The sequence below is a fragment of the Herpailurus yagouaroundi genome, unplaced genomic scaffold, assembly GCF_014898765.1.
Source record: "Herpailurus yagouaroundi ecotype Mexico unplaced genomic scaffold, PumYag 181, whole genome shotgun sequence".
NCBI classification, from domain to species: domain Eukaryota; kingdom Metazoa; phylum Chordata; class Mammalia; order Carnivora; family Felidae; genus Herpailurus; species Herpailurus yagouaroundi.
In genome coordinates, this window is record NW_024412412.1 from 9,751,545 (window position 1) to 9,767,476 (window position 15,932).

Here is a 15,932-nt window from a genome sequence, read left to right on the forward strand (position 1 = left end):
GCTTGATATTCACCTTCAAATTTCCAGCTTTTGTAGTATTGAACATCTCCAAGAAGAATAACTTCATTTATCCATTTTCTTAGCTCAAAGTCCTTAGAATCATCTTGGACACTTTTATTTTCTCATACCCCATCGCCAAATCTCTCAACACATAATGTGTGCTCTGTCTTAAATTATATCCAGGAAAACCTGCTTCTCAGGACCTTCACTGTTTGCACCATAGTCTCCATGATCATTGTCTGTCAAATCAACTCATTTCAACAGCCTTGTAACTGTCAAAATTGTTTCCATGTTTATACCCTACTATTCTATTCTGTAGACAGTAGCCAGATTGACCCTTGTAATATATTCATATAACTGTGTCACAGTGTCAGCTCTCCCTGTTTCCCAACCTTTCTCAGAATAAAATAATCTTTTACTTGGCTTTAAGATTCTCCATAATCTGGTGCTCCTGCTCTGACCTACTCCTTGTGGATAAGTCTGCTCCATTCACTTCAGAGTGTGCTTCTGCCCAAGACATCTTCCCTGGATAAGAGGCTTTGCCTACGGTGTCTTTCACATGGAGAGTCTCATGGGTTATTCCATCCTGTCACTCAGGCCTCTGTCCAAAAATCATGTCTTTGGAGAGGCAATCACATCGCTAACAGCACCACTTCGGCACCACTTTCTGTCTCCTTATTCATTATCTTCATAATATGTATCATTAAATTAAATTTTACAGTTGGTATACTTTTAATTGCTTGTACCTCCCATTAAAATACCTTCTTTTAAAAGTAACAATTAGGGGCGCCTGGGTGGCGCAGTCGGTTAAGCGTCCGACTTCAGCCCGGTCACGATCTCGCAGTCCGTGAGTTCGAGCCCCGCATCAGGCTCTGGGCTGATGGCTCAGAGCCTGGAGCCTGTTTCCGATTCTGTGTCTCCCTCTCTCTCTGCTCCTCCCCCGTTCATGCTCTGCCTCTCTCTGTCCCAAAAATAAATAAACGTTGAAAAAAAAATTAAAAAAAAATAATAAAAAAAATAAAAGTAACAATTAGTTGTTTTGTGGACTGCCTGTTAGTATCCTTGTTGATTAATACACATCAGTTGATTTAATAAATGAACCAACTGACCCAGCTTAACACTGACCATCTCAGAGAACTGAGAGCTACAAACCTTGGATTACAGAGCCAGTTAACGTCTATGTCTGTCAAATGTTAAGCAGGATGAGAAACCGCTTAGACTCCAAAATCATTTAGATTCATTATCTTGCACTCTTTTTAAGGTATCAAGACCACCACTAAATTCACCAATCATGTAAAAAAAAAATTAGCAAAGATGCTTTGTAATATCTTTGACTAAATTGGGTGCTTATTTGACTATTCATTACAAAAGGGTGGCTACTTAATACTTTTTACATGTTAGTGTATTATTTATTTTTAGAATTGTAGATCATCAATGTAGACCAGTGACTTTTAAAAAGTTTGCCAGAACACTTGCCTTGTTTTACTCATTACTTTATAGATATTAACTAAATGCATAGTTACAGATTAAAAACTAGCCAAACATGTATGGATTAAACATAACATTAAAAATTAAATGGGAGGGGCACCTGGGTGGCTCAGTAGGTTAAGCATCCAACTTTGGTTCAGGTCATGATCTCACAATTTGTGAGTTCCAGCCCCACGTTGGGCTCTGTGCTGACAGCTCAGAGCCTGGAGCCTGCTATGGATTCTGTGTCTCCCTCTCTCTCTGCCCCTCCCCGACTTGTGCTCTGTCTGTCTGTCTGTCTCTCTCTCTCAAAAATAAATAAACATTAATTTTTTAAAAAAACTTAAATGAGAAACTGTTCATGAAGTTAATTGGGAATTTATAAATAAAATAATCTATTAACAGATGTTTCCCTAAAACTAGCATTTGTACCTGCATCCAGAATCTCAACAGAGAATCTTAGATACAGATTCTATTATTCCAGTAAATTATTCTGTGAAATGACATGTTTTAAATAGATGATGACTATGGTACCTTTCAGCTATCAATTTAAATTTTTTTTTCAACGTTTATTTATTTTTGGGACAGAGAGAGACAGAGCATGAACGGGGGAGGGGCAGAGAGAGAGGGAGACACAGAATCGGAAACAGGCTCCAGGCTCTGAGCCATCAGCCCAGAGCCTGACTTAGCTATCAATTTAAATCCAATCCTTGGTTACAATGTTACAAAAAAAAGTGCATAATTATGTAATGTTCTACTCTTTCATTGTGACTAAATTCTATAACTTAAACTTTATATAGATTTAATTTCTGTGTGTGTGTGTGTGTGTGTGTGTGTGTGTGTTGACCCATGAGCCCAGCCCAGGCAATTCAAGGCTCCTTACCCACTTCTTTGTACATGAAATATTTGCTTCACCTACTAGCCATTTCAAGGACATAGCCTGAAGAGAGTAATGTATTGTTGACACCATTAGATTAGATACATGAATGAACCCCATTAAGGTGTTAGTAGAAAATTTTAAATTTCTAGCGAGCGGGTGCAGAGATCTACTCACCTTTTGGCCACCCGAGACAAATGCAATTAAGTAAATCCCTTTGCTTGTTAAAAGTGCCACCTACCTAGCCATCTGGAGTGGTCTGCTTCTTCAGTGTCTCCCTGTCCTCTGTGTACAGAGGCCAATTTCCAATTTCACCTGGGGAACTCCTGAGGTTGTGCCCCAACAAATATGTGCCTGGAATACAGTTGACATTAAAAACTGATTAGTAATAATAAATCCTGGGACTAAAAGAATGTTTTTAATATATCATCGTATAATGCTTTCTAATTGCAATCTGTAATTTTTTGTATTAATTATACCCAAGTAATTTTTTTAGTTATTGAAATTAGCAATAAGTTCAGCATCTTAAGACAAAGACTATAAGAAACAAGGAGAGTCATCATATATATAATGATAACAGGGTCAGTCTAACAATAGGATATAGCATTTGCAAATATGAGTGAATAAAAAAGCTGTGAGATATATTATTCAGCCATAAAAAAAGAAAGAAATCTTGCCATGTGTAACCACATGGATAGAACTTGAGGGCATTATTCTTAGTGAAATAAGTCAAACACATACAGATAAATACTGTATGATCTCACTTATAGGTGGATCTAAATCAAAACAAAACAAAACAAAGCAAACAAACAAACAAACCCATAGATACAGATAAAAAATTGGTGGTTGACAAAGGTAGGGATAAGGGGGGTGGGATGGAATCGGTAAAGATGATCAAGACCAACAAACTTCTATTTATAAGATGGTAAGTTCTGGAATGTAATGTATAACATGGTAGCTATAGTTAACAATGCTGTATTATATTTGACAGTTGCTAAGGGAGTAGATCTGAAAAGTTCATATCACAAAAATTATAATTGTATGTGAAGATGATGTTAATTAAATTTACAGTGGTAATTGTTTTGTAGTATGTACATGTATCAAAACATACTGTTTACCTAAAACTAATATAATAGTATATGTCATTGATATCGCAATTAAAAAAATCATCATCTTATTTAACTCATAGTAAGGAAAATGCTACTGATTACAAATATTTTAAATGTATCTTTTCATATCAACATAATCCATAAATATACACTATAGAACCAAAATGGGAAATACAGCAGTCATTGTTCTCAAGAAGAAATCAAATGAGTGCCTGGGTGGCTCAGCCGGTTAAGTGACTGACTTCAGCTCAGGTCATGATCTTGTGGCTCATGAGTTCAAGCCCCGCAACGGGCTCTGTGCTGACAGTTCAGGGCCTGGAGCCTGCTTTGGATTCTGTGTCTCCCTTTCTCTCTGCCCCTCCCCTGCTCACACTCTGTCTCTCACTATCTCTCTATCAAAAATAAATAAAAATTAAAAAGAATTAAAAAAAAGAATAAATCAAAATCTCTTATCATTGATACTCACTGATATAAATTTTCTAGTTTTATTCAATAAGTCTTTGTGATATTTCTCCATTGTTGTATATCGCCCTATCAATATATCTTTATTTGTGTAATACAATAAAAATTATGCATGGGAATTCTTCAATTTTTTTTCAAAAACATTATGCATAGAAATTAAATATTATGTTAGTCACAAAACAAGAAAACTTACAAATTATGTCTTACAACCAAGTAGATTACAGTTTATTTTTTAAATGGACACAATTTTTAAAAGTGTGAGCTTACACCCAGGAATCTATGCATTTCAATTCTATGTTATAATTTCTCTCTTCACGCTAAATCAAGCACCTTTTCATGACATTAAATATTTCACAAATTGAAACGCCCACCTTTAATCAGGAAACTTTGGAAAGGCAAATAATATTATAAAGAGTACATACGACGAAGTCTCTCTACTTGTAGTATCTATGATCAGGAATTTTAGCATAAGTTGAAACATAAGCAAATATCTCTACATGGGGTTTGAATCCATTACATTTTTACATACTCGACAGAAGACGATTTGTAACATAACACCAAGTTAAATTGCCTTCATAGGAACTGTATGAAGTTCAGTGTTTGTATGCAATTTTAAAGAGAATACATTGTAAATATCATATATCATGTTCTTTTTAAAAATTGCATATAAAAATAATAAAAAAATAAAAATTGCGTACAAAACCTCTATGTACATATACTTAAGTATGCACATAACACACTACCTATGTATCTATATATTATAACAAGAATTTCTCAGGAAAAATTAAAAACATGATATTTTATATGAGATAGATAATTGAAATAAAGTGAGTTCTACCCCAGATTCATGAAACAGAAATAAATTCTGAGGGAAATCCAAGTTTTCAGAATAAGAGCCACTTCATTCAGTTCTGTACGTTTTATTTTGTCAGATTTTAGGATTTCCAAGGGAGTACAAATTAATTAAGTAATAGCTAATATCTGAAGCTATATTTTATTAAACTATATTTTAATGTATTTAAGTCTTAAGGCAGACAATATAGCATTACAGAATGCTAATTATTTAATAATTGTACAGTGTATACATCAATTTTCAAGTTGAATTTTTAATGTAGTTTTATTAAATTTATACCATTTATTTGTAAATTCCATTTAGAACTAACGAAAGGTAAATTATATGACTAATACAATTTTAAGCTAAATATGAAATATAAATATAAACTGTTTAATATTCATATGAAATATTTTGTTCACTTAATTTGTATAAAATAATCAATGGCTTATATCTAAAGTAATGGAATAATTTCATGCTTAAGTATATACTAATACTTTTTTTGCCAAAAAAATTTTTTTAATATGAAATTTATTGTCAAATTGGTTTCCATACAACACCCAGTGCTCATCCCAAAAGGTGCCCTCCTCAATACCCATCACCCACCCTTCCCTCCCTCCCACCCCCCATCAACCCTCAGGTTATTCTCAGTTTTTTTTTTCAACGTTTTTTTGTTGTTGTTGTTGTTGTTGTTTTTTTTTTGGGACAGAGAGAGACAGAGCATGAACGGGGGAGGGGCAGAGAGAGAGGGAGACACAGAATCGGAAACAGGCTCCAAGCTCCGAACCATCAGCCCAGAGCCTGACGCGGGGCTCGAACTCACGGACTGCGAGATCCTGACCTGGCTGCAGTCGGACGCTTAACCGACTGCGCCACCCAGGCGCCCCTATTCTCAGGTTTTAAGAGTCTCTTATGGTTTGGCTCTTTCCCACTCTAACCTCTTTTTTTTTTTTTCTTCCCCTCCCCCATGGTCTTCTGCTAGGTTTCTCAGGATCCACATAAGAGTGAAAACATATGGTATCTGTCTTTCTCTGTATGGCTTATTTCACTTAGCATCACACTCTCCAGTTCCATCCACGTTGCTACAAAGGGCCATATTTCATTCTTTCTCATTGCCACATAGTATTCCATTGTGTATATAAACTACAATTTCTTTATCCATTCATCAGTTGATGGACATTTAGGCTCTTTCCATAATTTGGCTATTGTTGAAAGTGCTGCTATAAACATTTGGGTACAAGTGCCCCTATGCATCAGTACTCCTGTATCCCTTGGGGAAATTCCTAGCAGTCGTGTTGCTGGATCATAGGATAGATCTATTTTTTAATATTTTGAGGAACCTCCACACTGTTTTCCAGAATGGCTGCACTAGTTTGCATTCCCACCAACAGTGCAAGAGGGTTCCCGTTTCTCCACATCCTCGCCAGCATCTATAATCTCCTGATGTGTTCATTTTAGCCACTCTGACTGGCGTGAGGTGGCATCTTGAGTGTGGTTTTGATTTGTATTTCCCTGATGAGGAGTGACGTTGAGTATCTTTTCTTGTGTCTATTGGCCATCTGGATGTCTTCTTTAGAAACGTGTCTATTCATGTCTTCTGCCCATTTCTTCACTGGATTATTTGTTTTTCGGGTGTGGAGTTTGGTGAGCTCTTTATAGATTTTGGATACTAGCCCTTTGTCCAATATGTCACTTGCAAATATCTTTTCCCATTCTGTGGGTTGCCTTTTAGTTTGTTGATTGTTTCCTTTGCAGTGCAGAAGATTTTTATCTTCATGAGGTCCGAATAGTTCATTTTTGCTTTTAATTCCCTTGCCTTTGGGGATATGTCAAGTAAGAAATTGCTGCGGCTGAGGTCAGAGAGGTTTTTCCCTGCTTTCTCCTCTAGGGTTTTGATGGTTTCCTGTCTCACATTCAGGTCCTTTATCCATTTTGAATTTATTTTTGTGAATGGTGTAAGAAAGTGGTCTAGTTTCATCCTTCTGCATGTTGCTGTCCAGTTCTCCCAGCACCATTTGTTAAAGAGACTGTCTTTTTTCCTTTGGATATTCTTTCCTGCTTTGTCAAAGATTAGTTGGCCATACTTTTGTGGGTCCAATTCTGGAGTCTCTATTCTATTCCATTGGTCTATGTGTCTGTTTTTGTGCCAATACCATGCTGTTTTGATGATTACAGCTTTGTAATAGAGCTTTGTAATTATGGCTTTGTAAAGTCTGGGATTGTGATACCTCCCACTTTGGTCTTCTTCTTCAAAATTACTTTGGCTATTCAGGGTCTTTTATGGTTCCATACAAATTTTAGGATTGCTTGTTCTAGCTTCAAGAAGAATGCTGGTGCAATTTTTATTGGGATTGCATTGAATGTGTAGATTGCTTTGGGTAGTATTGACATTTTAACAAATTTATTCTTCCAATCCATGAGCACAGGATGTTTCTCCATTTCTTTGCATCTTCTTAAATTTCCTTTCTTTCATAAGCTTTCTATAGTTTTCAGCATACAGATCTTTTATATCTTTGGTTAGGTTTATTCCTAGGTATTTTATGCTTCTTGGTGCAATTGTGAATGGGATCAGTTTCTTTATTTGTCTTTCTGTTGCTTCATTATTAGTGTATAAGAATGCAACTGATTTCTGTACATTCATTTTGCATCCCGCGATTCTGCTGAATTCATGTATCAGTTGTAGCAGACGTTTGGTGGATTGTATCGGGTTTTCCATGTATAATATCATGTCATCTGCAAAAAGTGAAAGCTTGACTTCATCTTTGCCAATTTTGATGCCTTTGATTTCCTATTGTTGTCTGATTGCTGATGCTAGAACTTCCAACACTCTACTTTTTTGTAAATATAAACATTATGTAAACATAAAAACTGCTAAAAGTAATAATAAAGGAAATAAGATAATTTGCAGATATTCTAATTATATCTATCTTATCTACCTTTCTTGAAGTAAAATGAAAAGATAGTTTTACTATTAAAAATTAATTTGGATAACATTCTTCCATTTGAGTCAACACATTTCAATATCAGTTTTGGAAGTTAGTTGTTAGTGCAAAACACAGTATTTCAAAATTTACTGGCTAATGATTTATTTAGGTTATGATTCTGTGGATTGTCATTTTTGGCTGGGTCTAGGTTGGTGGTTTTTCTGGTTGCAGCTGGATTTTCTCATTCATCTGTTGTCAGACGCATGTCAGCTGTGGACTGGCTTTACTAATATTGACTCCTATGTCTTAATTTCTGGAGCCTTGGCAACATTAATTGGGAAAATGTGGTTCTTTTTATCACAGTCTCACTTTATAGCGGTCTAGACCAGGTATCTTCACTAGGAGCCAGGACTCCAAAGACGCATAGTGGAAGCAAACCAGGCTTAGAACTGGAATATCATGATTTCTGCTACATTCATTAGACCAAGAAACCCACAAGGACATACCAGATTAAAGCAAAGAGTACTAGAATCCAAATTCCAATGGGAAGAACTGTAAAATAATGTTGTAAAGAGTGTGTATTGGAAAGTAACAAAAGAGGTGCCCATCTTTGCAAATTAGTCAACTGGAAACAGAAGGATTTTCTGTTAGAAAAAAAGACCTAGTTTTTAATAACAGAACATATGGGAGAATAAAAATTTGGATAGAGGATGTTATTCATGAAATACCAATAATTTTAAATGGAAAACAATCACCTTCTATTTAGGCTTATTTAAAAGTAGTCCAACAACTATTATGGTTATAACTTTAAATCTGTTGTAATCTTTGTAACACTGCAACACACACACACACACACACACACACACACACACACACACACACTTTACCTGGAATGCTGCTTCGAAATGAAGGTAAATGATGCTGGTTGTTTAGTGATTTACAGTTTTGCAGACTCATCTTTAAGGCTTAACATTTTTATTCTAACGGGGCTTTTCTCTTCTACCCACTACATCTTTTCTTTTCTGGGTTGAACAAATCTGATTAAATATATATTGTCATTTATTTTTCCTTTACTTTGTCTCAGAAAATAGAAATTTGTTATTAAAGTGAATTTTAGCTAGATATTTATCTTTCATCTATCAATTATTCTTGAATAAATAACATCAAGTTATGAAAAAAGTATGAAAAAGTATGAAAAGTATGAAAAATAATAATAGGACATTAAAACCACGTTTAACCCCAAAACTGGCTTATTGATTTTATGCTTCTGTAACTTCCCAATTATATTTATTTCTCACTAACCTCATAGATTCTTATAGTATAAATGGAACAGATATATCTTTGTTTTTATATCAACCTGGGATTCTCAGAGACTGAGTTTCTGAGTTACTTCTATTTATAGCGGCTTCAAGTGTGTTAGAAAATGAACTGAAAGAGAAGGCAATACCAACCAGTAGTGTATTTTAAGAGGTAACATCAAATAAATATCTTTAACACAAAATATCTTTATTTTTAACGTTTTATTTATTTTGAGAGAGAGAGAGAGAGAGAGAGAGAGAGAGAGAGAGAGAGAGGCAGGCACAGGAGAGGGAGACAGAGAACCTTAAGCAGATTTCATGTTGTCAGAACAGAGCCTGATGTGGGACTCTATCTCAGGATACATGACCGGAGCTGAGATTAAGAATTGGACACTTGGGGGCGCCTAGGTGGCTCAGTCGGTTGAGCATGCGACTTCGGCTCAGGTCATGATTTCACAGCTTGTGAGTTCGAGCCCCGCGTTGGGCTCTGTGCTGACAGCTCAGAGCCTGGAGCCTGCTTCGGAGTCTGTGTCTCCCTCTCTCTCTGCCCCTAACCCACTCGCATTCTGCCTCTGTCTCTCTCAAAAATAAATCAACATTTAAAAAATGTAAAAAAAAGGGGCGCCTGGGTGGCGCAGTCGGTTAAGCGTCCGACTTCAGCCAGGTCACGATCTCGCGGTCCGTGAGTTCGAGCCCCGCATCAGGCTCTGGGCTGATGGCTCGGAGCCTGGAGCCTGTTTCCGATTCTGTGTCTCCCTCTCTCTCTGCCCCTCCCCCGTTCATGCTCTGTCTCTTTCTGTCCCAAAAATAAATAAAAACGTTGAAAAAAAATGTAAAAAAAATGTAAAAAAAAAAAAAAAAAAAAAGAATTGGATGCTTAACCAACTGAGCCACCCAGGCACCACACACAAAATATCTTTAATACAAATATATAGAAGACAGTATATGCACATTACTCTAGCTATGGGATCAGAATGTATAAAGTTATGAATTCATGATGCACACAGGCAGCATGATCGCTTAGATTTTAAGTGGAAAGCTTCATGATCAGGAAAGAGTTTCTTTCCATTCTGTGTTTCTCCCTGTGAATGGATGCACAGCATAAAGGAGCTGCTTGATCCAAAGGCTGAACGCAAAGCCTCTTATAAATGTTCCTCTTGGCCCCTCTGTGACAAACCTTATATGCATCCATTTGTGTTTTTCATTTATCTAGACATGAAACGGGCATTTATTTGGAGACTGTATGTGACTTTTTCAAGCAATATGTTAGGGGAATGTTTTTAGGGTCAAACAACGCATTTAGTATGAACATTATTAGGTGAGGAAAATAAAAACTTTTAAGTAATTTAAACAGAAAGGTAGGGATAACTTTCCATAGTAATGGAGGGCAGCTATGTTCACCACTATACCACCAATGCTGCACAATTTCCCATAGCAATGATTGATGGCAAAGAATTTTATTTTGGCTTCCCTGTAGGACTCAAGATTGTTTCCTCTAGTTGGCTGAGATTGCTTAAAAAAATTCTAGAGCTAGAATTTTTATAAGGGGAAGTATCTTTATTAATGGAGTCCACATATATATATATATTAATGTATATATGTATATATATATTATACACATGTATATTACACATATATTAATGTGTATATGTGTATATATAATAATGTGTATATATAATTAATATATATTAATGGAGTACATATATATATATACACATACACACATATATATGTATATATGTATATAGATGTGTGTGTGTGTGTGTGTGTGTGTGTGTGTGTGTGTATAACATACATATACATATTAAATGGCCTGGTCGGGTATCATTTCTCTCTAAATGGTCTATGAGCTCTGGCTAGGAATGGCATCTAAAGTAATTTATTTAAATGTTTATGTATGTATTTATTTATTTATTTATTTATTTATTTATTTATTTATTTTGAGAGACAGAGAGAGAGGGAGAACATGAGCTGGGGAAAGGGCAGAGGGAGAGAGGGAGAGAGAGAATCCCAAGCAGGCTCTGCACTGTCAGTGCAGAGCCCAATGCAGGTCTCAAACTCATGAACCATGAGATCATGACCTGAACTGAAATCAAGAGTCGGACTCTTAACTAACTGAACCACCCAAGCTCCTCTAAGGTAAAATTTTTTTAAGACGGAAAACACAGTTTATCCACAGGCCTGTTTTGGAAATATAAAGGTAATATATTTCCTCCTAGTTTTCAATGCTTGCCCATAAACATGTTTTGTTAACTATGGATTAAAAATATCATTGGAATAAAAAATAGTGCTTTTGTAATGATATTAGGTACAAATATTGCTAAGTTAACAGATAGTGGGTCTGGCTTTCAAATCTGTAGCTAAAAAAATGTAGGCAATTAGGCCTGTACTTTCATCATCTGTAAAGGACTACAGAGATAGTTTCCACAGTCCCAACATTATACTCTTAATAGGACAACGAAGTTGCCATCTGATGGGTTATTTTTCACCCAGGTACAAGTAAGATTATCATCTTAAAATCTGAATAGAAGTAGGCATATGGGATATAAAAATATCAAATGATGTAGTAAATGTTAGTCGATGGAGTGGGGAATAAGTCTGGTAGAGACACATATTGGTCTTGGGGACACTACTGAGGCCTAACATTAAGCTTTAAATAATTCATTTTAAGTGAAATTGGCTAATTAATATTTGTAATTATCTGAGTTATGTTCAGTTCCTTAAATGGCTTCTGTTCTTTCTTATGTGAAGAGCACCAAATGTAATGTAGCTTAAAAGGTCCTCTGTGAACTGTCCTTCACCAACCATTTCTAGATTATTTCAGCCACATTGTTACTTTCAAGTACCTATACAATGCAGCTAGTTCCACTCTGGACAGAAAAGATCATGTAAATATTCTTTCTCAACATAAGCATTGTACTTTCAACAAAAGAACTTCATAAGTGATTTCAGTTGATCTCACAGACTGACAAAATGACAGGTGGTGCAAATTCTTAAGTGAAACAGGCATTTTCATTTTCTTGAATGAGTGATAGTGAAGAATAAAATGCCTACTAATACAATTTGGTGCCCTGTCTTTATTTTGTGTTTAAGTACTCGTAACATTTTTCACTATTGCTTTTGCATGATCACTTGCAGACCTCAACACAGTGAAACATAGTTTTGACCTCACAGAAGCCCCGGAAAAACCTCACAGATCCTTTGGGGAACCACACTTGGAGAAACTCTGCATTAGAAGAATGCTCATGTTCATTCTGCTTCTATTGCTCCACTTCAATTTCCCCATCTACCTAGGAAATCTCATATGTGTTTTCAAATATAAACTTACAAAATCTCTTGCTATAAGAAATCTTCTCTGACGCATCTGCTATCATACCATGTACTTTCCTTTGAGAGTCTCATAATAGTTGGAATTTCTCATTAATTTATTTCCTATTTGAATTTTTCATCTTCTAAGAGATCACGGATCATAACATCAAATAACTGCAGCCCAGAGAGTTCATGCATAAAATCATTGAATTGGACAGTTTGTGGGATAGAGGCAGCAGACAGAATAATATCTAAGTGAGAAGTGCATGATACTCTGTCAGAAGACATGCAAATCCTTCCCCTGAGGGGCCTGGCGACCTGTTGAAAGTCAATGGAAGTATATATTCGAGACAAATTCTCATCTTAGGACTCTAGTGCCTTAGTATAGAATAGCCATATGGGTACAAACACTGTGTGGGTGTGCAAGTGTGCGTATGTGTGTGTGTGTGGGGGGGGTGTGGGTGTGTGTGTGTCAACCATAACTCCAGCCTCTAGCACTGTGCAGTAAACATGTTGAATCCTAAGATAAGCTTAATGAATAAAACAACACAATTTTTGTTACTTAGAATATTATTAAGATATGAGTACATAGAGAATTTGGTGTTGAAGATGGTCGAATAGTGATTCCATGTGGTTCAGTGAACTAGTATTGTAAATTACAAGTGAATGTGGGGCTTTAGGAGAAATAAATTACAGCTGGGTGCAAGAAAGGTAAACTATATATGTTGACAAAACTGTGTGCCTGCAGGACTATGAAAGAATCAAAAACTGAAAGCTCATGAGTTATCTGAATGACTAATGAGAGCTATATATTTTCCCCACACCTTTCGTTACCTTGATAGCAAATAAACATGATCCCACACTCTACATAATAATGTAATAATTTTTTTAAAAATGTGACAATTGGGGAGCCTGGGTGGCGCAGTCGGTTAAGCGTCCGACTTCAGCCAGGTCACGATCTCGCGGTCCGTGAGTTCGAGCCCCGCGTCAGGCTCTGGGCTGATGGCTCGGAGCCTGGAGGCTGTTTCCGATTCTGTGTCTCCCTCTCTCTCTCTGCCCTCCCCCGTTCATGCTCTGTCTCTCTCTGTCCCAAAAATAAATAAAAACGTTGAAAAAAAAATTTAAAAAAATGTGACAATTAAAAAATTAGGGGTTGAGAGGGGGAAAAAGAAATGTTGCAGTTTGGGTAATAACATGGGGACCACAGAATTCGTATCTATACTCTATAAACTGTGTTACTTAGTGGAACTGAAGTTCAAGAATATTACCAGGATGGGGTGCCTGGGTGGCTCAGTCTGTTAAATATCCAACTTCAGCTCAGGTCATGATCTCACGGTGTGTGAGTTCGAGCCCCACATCAGACTCTGTGCTGACAGCTTAGAGCCTGGAGCCTGCTTCGAATTCTGTGTTTCCCTCTCTCTCTGCCCCTCCCCTGCTTTCACACTGTCTCTCCTTCTCAAAAATGAATAAACATTATAAGAATTTTAAAAAGAGCTTAAAAAATAATATTGCCAGGGGTTATTATTCCAAGTTCCACTTAAATTTCAGGCCACTAACACTCAAAAACAGGAGTTACGGGTACATAATAGAGAACGTTTATTTTGTGAGGAGACTGAGGATGGAAATGTACTTTCTACAGATATGAAAGCCAAATGGTAGAGGTTGACGTGGCTGTAGAAAATATTGATAACGGGGAGCCTGGGTGGCTCAGTTGGTTGAGCCTCCAACTTTGGCTTAGGTCATGAATCTCACAGTTCATGAGTTTGAGCCCCATGCAGAGCCTGGAGCTACTTTGGATTCTGTCTCCCTCTCTCTCTGCTCCTCCCCCCTCTCACACTCTGTCTCTCTGTCAAAAATAAATAAACATAAAAAAAATAAAAAAAGAAAATACTGATCTATTCATTTGATCCACAGACAGAAGGAGAAAATCCTTTTTCCCCCGTATTTCTATATTCTCCAGCCTGTGTTTTCACTGAATGTCTAATTTTATTTACAGAGACAAATTGGCCAGTTCATGTTCCCTGGCCATGGTGAACTGAGATGGTATGCAAATTTGTGACTTAAAAACAAACAATAGAAGATAACTTATAAATAAAAATGTTTAATTGCTTCCCATTTTGGTCAAGATATACTTAACCATGCTGCTAAGCATATTAACATAAACATAAGTAATATTAGTATAATATACATAAGTATAAATAGTATCCTAAAAGGATTTAACAAAAACCCTATGCCTATTTTATCCATTCTTTTAACACAATAGTTGATTAAAATAGACTCTTCTATACTTCTCTTTTTCACTTACTACTTTATTTTGCTAATAACTCATATCAAGACATATAATACAGCTTCATGAATTTAATGACATTATTATGCTCAATGTATGTGTACGCCTTAATAATTTAATCAGGTAATGTTTATTTATTTTTCAGGCTTTGCCAAATAGCCCCCTAGTATATGTTATTTCGAATTATAAACCCGTATCAAAAAATAAATATACCAGTTGTGACACACTTCAAACTAATAATGTATTACTGAAAGTCGGGTTCATTGCAACATTAGCTCTTACAATTATGCTTGTGCTAGCACTGAACTGGCAGATCAACTTAGAAAAATTGCATCCTTCACAATATTAAAGTGTCCAATCTATGAAAATAGTATATGCCTCCGTTATATACATCCTCCTTTATGTTTCTCATCAATGTTAGCTTCGATGTAGAGTTCTTCCATATTTCTTGTGTTATGTCTAATATTTCATGCTCTATAAAATGTAGTTTTTAAAAAAATCAATTTTCAATCCTCTTGCTTTGATGATGTAATGATGACTTCTTGTATTTCTTTCCTTGCTACTGCATCTGTTATTTGAGATTCTTCTGTAAAGATGATTTCTTACTTCTTTGCCATTTATTTATTTATTGAATTACTATTCATATTTTTAGGGACTATTGGATATTTCTTTTATTCTTTGATTTAGTATTATCACTATTTGTTTTTTTCATTTTTTATTATTTTTTTGATGTTTATTTATTTTTGAGAGACAGAGAGAGAGAGAGAGAGCGAGCATGAGCAGGGGAGGGGCAGAGAGAGGGGAACACAATCTGAAGCAGGCTCCAGGCCCTGAGGTGTCAGCACAGAGCCCAATATGGGGCTCGAACTCATGAGTCCTGAGATCATAACCAGAGCAGAAGTCAGATGCTTAACTTACTAAGTCACCCAGGCACCCCTATTTATTTGTTTTTTAAGATGTTCAAACTTTGGTCATTAAAAGCACTTTCAGGGACACCTAGGTGGCTCAGTTGGTTAAGTGCCCGTCTTTTGATTTCAGCTCAGGTTATATGATCTCAGGAACCCTGAGATGGAGCCCTTTGTCGGGCTCTGTGCTGACAGTGTGGAGCCTGCTTGGGATTCTCTCTCCTTCTCTCTCTCTGTCTCTCTCTCTTCCCTCTCTGTCTCCATCTCTCTGCCCCGCTTCTCCCAAATAAACAAATAAATAAACAAATAAACTTTCAGATTGGCTCCTGTGTTCCTTGGGTATGCTCCATTTTTCTTTTCTTTTTAGCTCGTCTTTACTTTTAGACACCACAAGATACTCCATACTCATATGTCCCAGCCTTAGCTCCAGAATCTTCCATTTCACCAAAGAGAGCTGATTCT